Source organism: Bemisia tabaci, unplaced genomic scaffold, assembly GCF_918797505.1.
Source record: "Bemisia tabaci unplaced genomic scaffold, PGI_BMITA_v3".
In the NCBI taxonomy this organism is placed as follows: Eukaryota; Metazoa; Arthropoda; class Insecta; order Hemiptera; family Aleyrodidae; genus Bemisia; species Bemisia tabaci.
Window position 1 is genome coordinate 24221 of NW_027311765.1, and position 14748 is coordinate 38968.

The window sequence follows — 14748 nt, forward strand, 5'->3', positions numbered from 1 at the left end:
TTATTGACAGTATGTCGCTCTAAAAATAAATTAAAATATTATTAAATTATCTCTCTATTCCTTAATATTTACGCGCTTTGCCAGTGAACCAAAACTTGCTTCTCTCATCTCTCAATTTATACGATCTATAAAAACCATCAAGTGAACGTGCCGGAGGAGGAGGGGTGTATGAGACGCGTTTGCTCGTGTTGACCACATTTTTTGTGAAAGCCCTGTCAACACTAATAAAAGTTCAGTTCCGTAAATCCATCCCTGTTTGGACAAGGCCTTCCATTTATAAAAAAACGAACGAAAAAATTATGAACGAACAAACATAAACGTATGGTTAATAATTTTAACTTCCGCCGCTGCCCGACCGCAATATGCTGGCGCAATGCGTGAAGTATTCATGCAGTCTTGTGGGCGCTATGCGTTTCACGCCGCGCCGACCGCTGCTGACCACACTGTTTGGCGCAATGCGTGAAGTATTCATGCAGTCTTGTAGGCGCTATGCGTTTCATGCCGACCGCCGCACCGCTCCGTTCCAGGTCAAATTGCGTGTTTGACTTCTCTCTTAACTCAACTAATTAAAGGTGTTGCCTCTTGTATCACCGAAAGACGAAAAAATTAGAAATTACTATACTTTCACTCTCAAGAAATGGGAGATTTTGTCGCTTTTTCTCGTTTGTAAATTTTCTGAATCCGATTTTTCTCTCTCTTTTTTTGATACCTACATTCAAAAAGATTGCAAAATTTGCTGCCCCCTACATTTTGCCGCCATGGGCCGCGGCCCATGTGGCCACCCTCTTAATCCGGCCCTGGTAATAGTTGCTTGCCGCACCGTGGCTCTCGTTTCAACAGTGACAACTCTTTTAATATAGCAAATATATTATCAGTAATTGACCCTTAGCGTGGAAGTCGGTTTTTATAAGTACTTTTACACCAGCATGTAAATGCACAAAATCCAGCGTTGTCAACCTTTGAGAATTAACTTTGGGCATTCCTTTCTGGGTCGCTATCAGTGGTGATTCTTAAAAGTTGGCAACACTGTTTTTCCTTCATTCAAATGTATGACCTTAAATCGATATTTTTGAAGGATTTAAATTGAGTATTGACAATATTGCCAACTTTCAATAATTGCAACTAGGTCGCTACAATAACGCCGATAGGATCTCTGTACGCAAAAAGCTCTCGAGTAAGAACTTCAGGGAAAGCACACTTTATTCGGAACTGGAGTAAACAAGTTTAACGCACCGTAGACGAATGCTCACTGCTCGTGGCGAAAAAGAGTCAATCGTGCGATAGGAGGTCAATACAATGCAAACTGCAGGAAATCGAATGAGGATACGCGTGCTTGCGCTTGTCCTGCTGCATAATTTCCCGGCGCAGCAGCGCTTATACGCATAAATACAAACATAAGAGAGCAAAGCTTAGCCCAGGAGCAGGGTTGCCAAGTTGCAACAAGTTTGCGGATTTTCTCAAACCCAGTAACGCCAGATTTACTGATCTAAGAGGAAGAAAAGGAAAAAGATGAAAAAAGTCAATTTCTCTTCCTTTTCTTCCCCGTTTTCTTTCTTTTCTTTCTCTTTGCCCTCTTCCTCCTTATCGTCCCCTTCCCTTTTCTCTTCAATATCTCCCTTTCAAACCGGACCCGAAGCCAAAGAGTCTGTCAGACTCTGGCAATTGGGGCAGCTCGGCAATGCTCCGTCGCACAGTGTACCGAGTCATTAAGAGAGGTCGGACATGAAATGTTTGACTAAAACTGCAAATTTTGATGTTTAATTCATCATATTATGAACGTTATGTGGTGGTTCTAGAAAGTAATTTCACGAGGAAACCAGTGGAACCGCTTTTAGGTTCTAAAAGTTTTGTATAAACGGAGTTAGGAGCTTTTAAAGTTTCCAAATTTTGTCCGACCCCTACTATTGACTCGATCCACCGTGCGGCGACGATTTCCTTCGATACCGAGGAAAACTCTGCAGAGTCGATGAATATTTATAAGGACAAGATATTGCGGACTCCGTCTGCGTCAATCGAGATGACGAAAACTGTTCCGCGCAGTGTTACCGTTTCATTCGTACAAATGAAATACAAACCCTGACTCACGATACTGAAAATTTCGTGACTCATTCATATAAAATTGATCAGCCTTTGCTCCGTAGACACTGCGCAGTCGTGCTTTTAGTCATAAAAAAACTGAGATCAGGGTAAGTTGAATTTCAAGAATGTAACTTGTGGTATCTACCAGAAGCTGGGCGAGATTTGCGTTTTGCAATTAATGGACCTGCCGTTTACAACTGGAGGGTTGAAAATCTTATTCGAGCAGTTAGCTCGCTCTGGACTCATCCTTTTGACGTCTTCCTACAGGAGATTTAATGTTTGTGGTTAGAATTTCCCCTTAAAAATTGAGAATTTGGAGATACAAGAAAAATTCTAGAACTGGGGGAAAAAAAAGAATGGACAATTCGTCTCAGGATTTGCATTCGTCGATCACTGTTCTAACGGTTTTTATTAATATGGTTTTCATCCACAAATGATTTTAGTGACTTTAAAATGTTGTTTTAGCAATGATATAATTGTTCCTATTCACCCTTTTGTTTCAGGTGAGTTTCAGCTCCATATTTCCGGATGGCCGTAGCCCTACCCTTACCTATACTTGCTGGTTTCAGCCACTTTTTTATTGCCCGGTGTCATGTTTGGTGAGTATGTTTGCCCATCTCCCGCTAATTGTCAAGGAACTAGGAACTGTAATTTTTGGCTCAGTTCAGAAACAGCGTATGTACCATTAGTTTTCCTATGCGCACAAGTGATTTCGCAGATGAGCCGGAAATTGTAGTTCCTAATTGCGAAATGTGTTCAGAGTGAGGTCTTATTTAAAATAGTAATTTACTTCATATAATACGTGACAGGTTACACGGGCTCTTTATTTAGCCTAATTGTTAGGTAACTGCAGTGACAATGAAGCCTGCTGATCACGACTTTCAGACGTCACGAGAAAAGCGGCTGCGTCGAAGCGTGGCGCAAAAATCCCTCACATCCTACTTCTGACGCGCCGAAATGCCCGAAGTCGCCTGTCGGTTTGGTGATTCACATTCTTCCCATTTCCGTGTTTTTTCGTCGCTGAGGCAGCGCGCTACGAACACGCCTAGACATTTCGTGGAAACCGGTTCCCTGTTTTGAATTTCCGACGTTCGTGAAAACATAATTTCAGCAAATGATCGCTCGGTAATTACCGCTGCGGTCTGGAGAGCGTGCGCGGTGGAAAAAGCACATGTAACGCTGTGAGTAAAAGTGAGCTTATTATTCTGCCGTACTAAGCAAGAACGACAAATCTGCATTGAGATTTCACATTAGATACTTGGTTTATGATCCGAAAAGGCGTGTTGTGGGCCGAGACGCCAGGAGTCCACTCGTCAGAAGCGATTTTTCAAGTCGGCCGTGTGGAATCCGTTGACGTAAATTATACGCAGAAGTGCGTAATTCAATTTCTCAATGTTTTCGTGAAAACCGCATGCGGTATTGTTTATCTGTTTCTGCGTACTTAATGCTAATCACGCACAGTTTCCTTGACAGCTAGCGCTCGAAGTAGTCGAGAGATAGCACACCTGATTGTTGTCCTTCACATACCTAATTTCGGTGCTCAAGTATTTACTGCGGTCTATATTTATGGTGGATTTTATTTTTATAATTTACCGTGCATAGTAATTAACATTTAAATTGGATTTTTACGATTGATTCTTAGATTGAAAACCTTCCCAAGATCAAGATTCGTGCTATAGTTTTATCCTAGAACGTATTCTCACTTCCGGATAAGAATTTCTGTTCTACGCACTTTTATGGTTGCAGAAAATGCCCGATCTCACTATCGGCAGACGTGAGAAAAATCTTGTCTCGTGAGATAATTTTCAAAAAAGGATGACCTTTTTTCCCGTAATACTTAAAAAACGGTACAGCATATGCATAACGCAACGGTTGGAGCGGCGCGCTGCGCCGCATTACTCGGGAACGAAACCGCTGCCAGTTCGCCTTCAATTTTGGCGATGCAACCCAACCCCACACAGGAGTTAATTAAGTTGCATCCACCGATTGGCTGTATTCTGTCTGTTTCTACGTGTCCTGAGCATCTATTACTTACATTTGAGAACTTTTAACACATTGACAGTGGCGCATAGAAAGTTCTGGATAGTTTTCTTTGAAAGTTTCAGATGACTTCCATCAAATTGCGAACAAAACCTTACGGAAAAACTGGAGAAAAATATTTGAAATTTCTCCACTTCGCTAAAGCAGAAGGTTCATTCAGCGGTTTTCTTTAGCAAGGTGGCATAGTTTTCATCCCTTAACTGCGCAGAATGAGGATGGCGGTGTTACATACAGCGTGTCACTTGCAGTTGCGAGGCATGAATGATCAACTACCGATATTTTCCCAGTTGAAGCTGTGGTGAAGAATCGATCATTAAAGTGGTCGTTGCGAACATCCTGTTTATCGATTCTTTTCCATAGGTTTAAATTGCAGAACGATCGATTTATCGCAAAACACGTCACGCTACCGGCGCGTCGAGCGTATCCCGGGAAAAACACCGTATGAGCTTCCGAATGTTGCCAATTTGCCCTGGATTAAATATTTCCTATAAGAAAAGTGATCAATATTATTCTTTGATTTTTTTAGATAAGCTAGACGAGGTTGGCAGATATATTATCTTAAAAATTCAAGGAAAATCCACTGGGGAAAAAAGTCGCTTGGATCTAGAGTCCAGACTTTTAAAAACTTTGACAAGAAAAAATACTCTCGATTCAATCGGACTTTTTGCTTGAATCCAAAGGAAATCCGCCTAAGTCGAGAGGCTCGGCTTTTCGATTCAAGGAAAAGTCGGATTGAATCAAGAGTATATTTTCTTGTCAATGTTATTAAGAGTCTCACTGAAAAAAAAAAAAGATTGGTAGAATTTACCATTCCTTCACGCTGTATTTCACACAGCGTCAATTCAGAGTCAATTCTGCCAAAAGGAAGGCTAACGTTACTATATACTGGCACAGGTGACCATTCCTCTGGCAGAATTGACTCAAAGATTGAAGGAATGGTAAATTCTACCAATCTTTCTTCAGTGGGACTCTAGATTCAAGCGACTTTTTTCCAGTGTTATTCCCGAGTGTTTCAGAAAACTCTCACTCTATCATATGTGAAATTTGGCAAAGTTCCTCTATTCATACGGCGTTTTTTTCCGGTGAAGTTGGAAGTCGGACGAGTGTGTGCAAGTTTCCTTTTCCTTGAGAATGACGACCCTCTAATTGGATCCTTTTATGTGCGGTGGATAAATCCTGCTCCGGCAACAGCTCTCACGTGGGCAGCCAATCCAAGTGAGGAAGCGAGGATGCAGAAAGACGCGGGCATGCACGGAGGAGGAAACTCCAAGAGAGGAGAAATACTAGCGCGGCTAACCTTGAACTTGAGCGAGAGTGAGTTTGGTCGCTAAGTATCGGAAATCTGAGAGATTACGCCGGCGTTCCTCGCGCGAGCGGCCCAGGCGTCCGCGTCGCGACGCTTCGCTCTTGCGAGAGAGATTAAGTAATAGCGCCGCGGCGCGGGGCAGCGCAGCGCTGCCACCTCCGCGCCGCCGCGACGCCTAGCCAGCGCCCCCCGCGAGAGCCAGTGTTGCCATTACGTGCCGCTAATTCTGGAATTCAGAACTTCTCGATTCTTAGCCAGGAATCTTTGTTGTCATCATGGTGTCTAGAGGTTCGGAATTTCCGGAAAGTCCGGAAGTAGTACTGATTTTTTAAGGGCGGTCTAAGGGGGGGGGGGGGGGGGTTGTAAGGGCGGCACTAAACCAGTACGGAAATTCCGCAAGAAGGTCCGGAATTTGCTTAATTTTTCGTCAGTTTTGTCGTAATTTGAGCGAGAAATTCAAATTTTGTCAATTGGAGGCACCGAAACAGTACTGAATTTTTCTGATGAGGAGGTACTGAATTTCTCGGGAATGTACTGGAAAAGTACTGATTTTTGGCCAGCCTGTTTCAGTAGAAACCCTGATCATAGTCGTGTTGGCCGCCGGAATTTTCTAGATTCACCCTTTTCTACGATATTCAGCGATTTTTTGGTTACTGTTTTTTATTATTCTACATATTTTCGTTTCAAAAAGTGCTGAGTTCAAAACAATTTAAAAAAACGGGCGAGGGAGAGAGAAAACAAAAATTTAGAAATTTATCGTGAATGAAATTGTTCGTGGTAAATTCAATTTCTAAAAAGACCAACTTAGCCACGCATGTGAAATTTCTCGGGCCCCTAAAAGTGCACTATGAACATTCGTCGGGCGCTTTTTGAAGCAATCAAAATTCATGTCGCTAACTTAATGTGCACTGAAGAAAAAATTTGGGGGGCGGAGAGGGCATTAAAGCTCCGCGTGGTCACATCGTTTCCGCAGAAAACGCAATTTTCTCCGCTTGGGTACATTCCGACGCGAATGGTTCGATTCGGATGCCGAATTGATACTGGTTGATTTCTCCTTTCTCTCTTACTCAATTTCCCTTCTTTCTCAAACTTAACCCGTAACTAAGCCTCGTTTACGTTCTTCGCCATTTGCCGCAATTCTCATTCTCAACCTCAAAATTAAAACGCGCGTGAGGTTCCTTTACCCCCCTTCCTCCCATTCCAATTTGTTTTTGAAGTTTTCTGTCGAAACATGCCTAGTTAGAAGCCGCTCATAATCTACAAGACAATGAAAATCGGATTTTTAGACTCCCCCTCTCCCTCGCAACGCACCGGAAATCTGAGTCTGCGCTCTCCGAAATAAAATAATTACGCAAAGCCCAGTTTAACCTGCCTACCCTCCTCTAGAGTCCCTTTATACTGAGAGTTAAGACAATGCGAATCCATTTCTGATTGGTTCCCGTATTTTAGGCCGCCACAATGTCACAAACGGGAATGAAGATTACATTTTCACCAATTGCAAAGATTATAATCTGGACTGGACCGAGGAAATATGGGTTCGACAAGGAACAAACGGAATGAGAGAAGGAACGGAGAGAGGAATTTGAGAATGAGCCGATGATTACGAAGACACTGGGGGAAAAAACACATTGATGGATCTCGAGTCCTGACTCTTTAAAACATTGACATGAAAAAATACTCTTGATTCAATCGGATTTTTGCTTAAATCAAGAACCAAGCCTCTTAATTTGAGCGGATTTCCTTTTGATTTAAGCTTAAATCTGATTGAATCAAGAGTCCTTTTTCTTGTCAATGTTTTCAAGAGACTGGACTCTAGATCCAATGTGTTTTTTTTTTTTTTTTTTTTTTTTTTTTTTTTTTTTTTTTTTTTTTTTTTTTTTTCAGTGAAACGTTCAATTTGTGTAATCTTTATTCCCGTTTGTGACTCCATGAGGGAATGTTGTCTAGACTCTCAGTATAAAGGGGCTCTACCCTCCTCGAAAAAAAAGGTTCAAAGCGCGGAGTCTTTGCTCGGCCACAGTGGCAGCACTGGTCTCCTGTGCTTGTGCAGTAGATCCCAGATTGCTGGCCGACTTGAATGTTGAAGTTTCCGAGCCGCGCGCCGGTTGCGTCTACTGCGGGCCGCGCGCTGCCTTGCCGGTCGCGCGGGCCAAAGTTACGTAGTCTGCGTTGGCGGCCCTCGCGGGGGGACCGGGGGGTTTCGGGTAAAAGAGGGGGTTGCCAGACTTGGTTGCTTGGAACTTGGTGAAAGGTATTTCCTGATCCTCGTCATTTAAGACGTAAAGCTTTTTGGGGAAAGGGTTGGAGCCTACGTTACGCCGTTACGGGTGTGCATGCTGTGGTATAAGGGGAGGGGTCGCTCAAAGCTGCTTTACGTAATGCTAGAAGGCACGCGTAACGCAGAGTCAAATATAAGTACATAAAAAATCAATGCGAGGAGTTCGGGGCCTGGAGAATGGAAAGCAAGAAACTCTCCCCAAGCCAATATTTCATGACGCCTGAAATGGATTACTAACTCTTTTTTCTAAAAAAAAAAAAAAAAAAAAAAAAAAAAAAAAAAAAACGGATTTACTCGCTAGATGATGTCTCTGTCTCAGAATCCTCTGGCATAGTAATACACATACTTTGTTCCTATCAACATCCCTATCATCGCGACTATCAATCTGAAACAGAAACTTTTCTAACAGTAAAGCGTAACGCTCTAGGAGAAAAGGACATAGTCTATAGGAGAACTATACGCTATTATATTTTTACGTGTTAAAGGATAGTGATCTACGTTTCAAAAGCGTTGCAATGCGGGAGAGGGGGTCAAAAATGGTGAAAAAGTGCGTTACGCAATATATGAACACTGAACTTTATTGAACTACGGAATGTACTTTATTCGGTAATCCATTTCATGATAAACGTTAACTGATTATTGAAGAATAGAAACTTCATAACAAAAGGAAGTAAGGAAGGCAAGTGCATATTAGACATAAGGTAAATTGGAGTATTGTCTGAATGAGTTTTCAAAATATTTTTCATTTATGGTGATTTTTCAAGGCTCACGCTGAACACGAGGTGAAATGAGGCCGGATTCTGAGGAAGTGAAGATTTGTCTTTAAAATTTACTTACGTAGGATTCGAGGTTACTTCATTCAAAAGCAGGACGTAAAATAAACACAGAGTCATTCCATGGTTAAAAGTAATTTACAGAGCAGTAGAGCTGTTATTTGTCGTATCACTATGACTTTATTTTCGGTGCTGGATCCCCAAGATTTGTGTGGACATTCTTGAGACAAGTATGTGCATTTTACAAATCCAATTCTGTTCAAATATACGACACATGAAAAAAAGGACTTTATAAACCGACTTTATTTCGGTTCTGTATTTAAGTAACGCTCAGATTGACCTTAAACCAACGTCAATGGTGAATGCCTTTGGCTCGGAATCCGCCTAAAATCTCGTAGACGTGCGATGATGTCAGAATGATGAAGTCACATCTGTGTCAAGGCTTCGGTGTTTAATTAGCTTCATTTGAACTTGCTTTTAATTACGGACCTTGATTAGGAAGTAGATTCCAGTCCGGTCTATGTAAAAGCTCACGTATCCAATTATGTTGGGATTAATTGCTCGAAAAATACTCGTCTTTCTCATGGAAGATGTCAGCTGCAGTCAGATTTAGGCAATAAATTTGACCATACTAGGGAGTAGTTAGATTGGTCTGAACAATTAGTACACCTGAATATCATTTAACCTGCATACCTTGACATTAAGACACAAATTAAAATTGCATTGCTCTTGAACAAGACGATTTCCTGATAACTTCATCATTATTATGTACGTTAAATAATATGGTAACTGTGCGTTTTTTGGTAGACTGGAATGAAAACTTGCATGCATAGATAGACGTAGTAATTAAAAAACCCAAAACTGACTACCCAAGTACCCCTTGCTGAACAATATTTCCAACAATGTGTTCAAAAAATTATTAAAAATATTGCCAGATTTAGCACAGCAGCGGCCTGCTTACAGTATTTTTGAAATTTATTCTGTTTTTTATCTACGAGTATGTTCCTTATAAAAACTCTATTTGTAGTAGATACATCTGTTCTGGTAACTGACGTCCAATTGCATTGAGAACATGCACATTCCAGACCCTCTGTCGTTGCCAGCTTGAATCGATTCCGGTCGACATAGATTTCCAACCAATCTTATTAATTTTCTAGAAGTATCATTGGCTGTAATATACATGGACTTAAAATTTGCTGTTTCTCTCAAAAATCCTTCTTTTTTGAGATTCTAGAACTGCCTAACAAATCCCTTCAGACACGAGGTGGGCGGAGGGTGAGAAGGAACCTAAAGTGCCTGACATCATTAATTGATGGCCTCTATAAATGGACTTTAAACAAAAGACGTCTATCTACATTGGAAATTGTGAAAGGATATAGACGTTCTACAGCTTAAGACGATTCCACGCATGAAATAGGGAAATAAGGGGAATTGAAGGGGTACGCAAAGCGTAATGCGAGTCAAGGGGCCAAGGGGTGCAAAAGCGAAAACCACTGCAGATCCCTCTATATTACATCCAAAGCTTGAACCAGCTTACAAATTCCGATCCTAAACGTAATTTACTCCTCGAATGAATGGTTTTTCTCACTTCCTCTATTTTTGCCCATGATATTTCAATTTACATAGGCATAATTTACATACTCACACCTATTTAATCATGAACTAAAATAGTGAACCTGACAACGTTAGAGCGTGGCACCAGAGGTGGAGTGAGAGGTTGTTGGTGTGGCAACGTTGCGCAATCGGTTTGCCAACAGAAGTGCCGCCTGCTGCCGCCCCATTGCCCCCCGCCCCCTGCCCTCCCCGCCGCGTCGCGGCGTGCCCCTTCTCGCTTTCGTTCCGCTTCGATTTTTTGATCCAAGTATCGATTTCGATTGCCAGACGTCCTGATTGTGCTGATTGCCTAGTTCCATTACCGGTCGGCCCCTCAGAATTTGCATCGGGAAATACAGCGGAAATCGTTACGGATTGGAGACAGCGCCCTCTAAAACTTGGGTGTCGTATCAAATTCTAAATAAAAACGGCAAATTCTCGGTTTTGAGATAATAGCAGTTATTTTCGTCGTGGAAATTGTGTTCTACGTGAAATTTTAAAGATTAAACATACCGTCACCTTCCGGCCGAAGTATCACAAGCGCCATGCGACGTTTCAAAATATTCGCCGTCAATTGATTTTTTACTGAGGAATTTTGTTGGTTGAATCTGTTTGAAAATTTCACTGAATTTTATCGGTAGTACATAGAAAATTCAGTGAAATTCACGAACAGCTTCGTTAAAAAATTTCTCTGAAAAAAATAAAATGGCGGCGGAAATTTTGTAACGTCGCATGGCGCTTGTGATACTTTGGCCGGAAGGTGACGATGTCAGAATGTAAAAAGTTGTCAATTCACAGAAAATTAACAAAGAAAATGTGTTGGTTGCTTTCCTAAAAATACTATGAAAAAATAACACAAGCTATGATGTTTAACGCTACAATCAGAGGTACGCATTTTCCGATTCTCGCCATCCATATTCAATCGCTACTAGTAAAAAAAAAACTCCTTGATAGTTGATACAACTATTCGCACTCCTTGAACGTGCGTATTGCATAGGCTTGAAAATGAAGGCGGATCGGCGTTTCGGACGTATGGATTTTCCGCAGCAACGCGCCTGGGTTGTTCGGCGTTTCAGAACAGCTTTCCTCATTACCACATTTTTAAGCGTATTAGACTCTGATGTGTCTCCATTGTTTTATCTCTACTTCTACCTCTTTGAAATTTGAAAATAGGAAACAAAATTTTTAAGTTATTATTGCGCTTCAAATGCGCGAAGTTTAGGATTACCATCCTCATCAACCTTTTGTCGGGGTTTTAAATGCTGGCCAAAATATTACCTTAAGATATGGCGATATGAAAAATATATGCGGGTTGCCTGAATACAAGCACGGACACATATACATTATTATAATTGTATATCTATCGAGGAAACATTGTGACAGCAGGGCCGGATTTACCTACTTGCCGCCCATGGGCCGCCTGTACTTTTCCGCCCCTTCTCATTCGATTTGAAACATCAATAGATCGTATTCGACAGTGGTTCGATGTATCGTTTGGTTCAAAACAGTAGAACATAACCTCAAACAAAAATTTTAGGATTTAATTTGAAAAAGCTGAAATGAAAATTCCTAACAATTTCACTTTTCATTGCCATTTGGTACTCGAGAGAATAACAATTCGATCACATAAGACCCGTTACCTCAGATTTCTAAATTGACTTATGAGGCTGTGGTTACATATTGAATCAATCGATATCAATATAATCTCACCTGTGTCATCTGTCGAATACGATCTGTAAAAACCACCAAGTGAACGTGCCGGTGGGGGAGGGGGAGGGGTGTATGAGACGCGTTTACTCGTGTTGGGCACATTTTTGTGAAAGCCCTGTCAACACTGACAAAAGTTCAGTTCCGTAAAACCATCCCTGTTTGGACAAGGCCTTCCATTTAAAAAGAACAAACGAACAAATTATGAAAGAACAAACATAAATGTGGTTAATAATTTTACCTTCCGCCACCGCGCCGACCGCACTGTGTTGGCGCAATGCGTGAAGTATTCATGCAGTCTTGTACTTGTAGGCGCTATGCGTTTCACGCCGACCGCCGCTAACCACACTGTTTGGCGCAATGCGTGAAGCATTCATGTAGTCCTGGAGGCGCTATGCGTTTCAAGCCGACTGCTGCTGACCACAGTGTGTTTGACGCAATGCGTGAAGTATTCATGCAGTCTTGTAGGCGCTATGTGTTTCATGCCGACCGCCGCGCCGCTCCGTTCCAGGTCAAAATGCGTGTTTGCTTTCCCTCTTAACTCGACTAATTAAAGGTGTTGTCTCTTGTATCACCGAAAGACGACAAAATTAGAAATTACTATACTTTTACTCTCAGGAAATGAGAGATTTTGTCGCCTCTTCTCGTTTGTAATTTATTTTCTGAATCCGATTTTTCCTCTTTTATCACACATCATCTCATCTCATCTCACATCTCGTCTCTCTTATCTTACATCTACCTACCATCTACCTCTTTTTGATACCTACATTCAAGAAGATTGCAAAATTTGCCGCCCTCTACATTTTGCCGCCATGGGCCGTGGCCCATGTGGCCACCCCTTTAATCCGGCCTTGTCTGACAGTGAGATCTCAAGGCACTTTTGAACTAATAAGTAATTTCAATGAAACAACAAATCCTGCCTAAATGGATGCCTATGGCGAAGCATCTAGTTGCCTGTAGGAGGGACCATGTGTTTCTCTCAAATACTATAATATTAGGATAAAGTGGTATGCACTGTGCAGTTCTTTGCCTTCAGGGTCGAAGACTGAAAACCTCTCGACTCAACCGAGCTAAGGTTGGAAAAATCTACGATTTCTAGAACGTTTTAGGAAAAGCTTAGCTTCAGATCGCAAAGTGCAACTGACCTTGAATGGTTCTTTACACCTTTAGAGGTCACCGCAGTTACTTCAATTGCTTATTTAATTTTGTTATTCCAGAGAGAGCCATTGTTTTGTTTTCACAAATCCGTCGCCGTCGCATTTTGTGCAACTTTCCTTATACTTTTCTCCTATTTTCCCACAACTGCCGTCATATACCTACCCACGAATTCCGTCAAAAACCTAGACTGATTGTGCGTGCTCGGTTTCTTATTTGGACGTATTTCTGTCAAACGGAACTATGTGCATTTAGACATAAGCCCTGAGACTCATAAGACTATATGCATAACAGGGCTCACGTTATAATGCACATAGTTCCGTTGAACAGAAATACTTAAAGGAAAAAAAATAATACTTCCTTTAAAAAGGAGATATGACTGGTTTGATTAACGCTACGCCATATGCGGGTTTAGACATCTCGAAGGGGGAGAGGCCTCCCCCAAAAAAATTTCAAATTTCTGAAGCATCCTATATTCAATTTGAGTCAAATTTGTTACTAACAATAACGAAATTTAAGCGTCTCTCCTCCTTTTTGCCGCCGTTCCTTCTTTCTTTCTTCATTCCCTTTTTCTATATCATCTTTTTTGAGCGAACCGCGTGGGTGGGGAGGCGCCCGGGCGCCTCCCCACCCACAGTGGATCGCCACCGTGGATCGCCACCGTGGATCGTGTTAATAGGATAAGGCGGGCAAAATTTGGAAACTTTAAACGCTTATAACTCCGTTTATACAAAATTTTGAGGTTCTAAAAGTTGCTCCATTGGTTTTCTCGTAAAAGTTTCTTCTTACAGCACCTCTTGAACTTTAAAATGTGACGAAATAAACATAAAAATTTGCAGTTTTAGTTAAAAACTAGCTGCTCCGGGCGCCCTACGGGCGCCCTCCACAGCTAGCAATGGTGGTGCAGTAGCTTATTTGGAATCGGAGCGATTAGTTGAATCTATTTAATAATGATGATGATTCTGCGGCAGAAGATCAAGGAATTTAACTGCCTCTCTGCGTTACAGGGTGGAGACTGCCATTCTACCGAAAAATGTTATAAAAAGCTCGCATTATTAGTTTTTCTTTTTTTGTGTTATTTTTTAATTTTTTTTTATTTTTATTTTTTGATAATTTTCTAATGACTATGAGGCTTTTGGGATTTATAAAAGATCGAAGCACCTCTTTGTGCACGATGTTTTTTGTACGGTTGCCTTTGGGAAGAATTTGGACTTCAAAATTTTTGTACGATGTAGCTCGTGAGAGTGCAACATATAGTTGACCATGGCCAAAAACTGTTTGGGGTAAATAAATGCCGACTCGCTTCAGTGTTTGACCCTTAGCTTTGATGATGGTCATGCAGAACGCAATGCGAATTGGAAATTGTCGCCTCTTAAAAGAGAAAGGGAGAGAGGAGTCTGCAGGTGACAAATCAATTCTTGGCAGTGAAATTCTTTCACCGGCCTTCTCGCCGGAAATGACCTGCAAATCAAGACAATTTTCATAACGTTTCCAGACGATCAATCGGGTACCATTCGATAAACCTTTAGAAACGTTGAGGTTTCTTAAAAGCATGACAAAAACCCCCTCCAAAAGTGTGAGTTTAAGCGGTGGTAAGCCACTAAGATTAAGACTGTCCAAGAATTCGAGGGGAAAATTGAGAGCCTCTCCCTCTTCCTCTACAATGAGCCTGTTAACACTGAAGTACGTTTTAGAGACACCTGAAAGAACTTCAACAACCTTGTCGTTAATTTCATTGCAATGCTTATTTTTAGGGGCCAGAATTGCGCAGTTTGTGAAATCTACGTTCGAACATGAGGAAGCTATCTTTTCCATAA

The 14748-nt window shown here is 41.5% G+C and overlaps 1 protein-coding gene across 2 annotated transcripts in view; it reads left to right on the forward strand.

Annotated features, from left to right (window-relative positions):
* ken (zinc finger and BTB domain-containing ken and barbie protein) overlaps positions 1-14748 on the forward strand; it is a 55915-nt gene that overhangs the window by 21085 nt on the left and 20082 nt on the right. Inside the window, exon 3 of one of the 2 annotated variants that reach the window (XM_072305896.1) lies at positions 2583-2678. The gene's annotated coding sequence lies outside the window, so the exon portion shown is untranslated. Of the gene's footprint in view, positions 1-2457; positions 2679-14748 lie in introns of those variants that run through there. The other variant, XM_072305897.1, reaches the window with a different exon arrangement.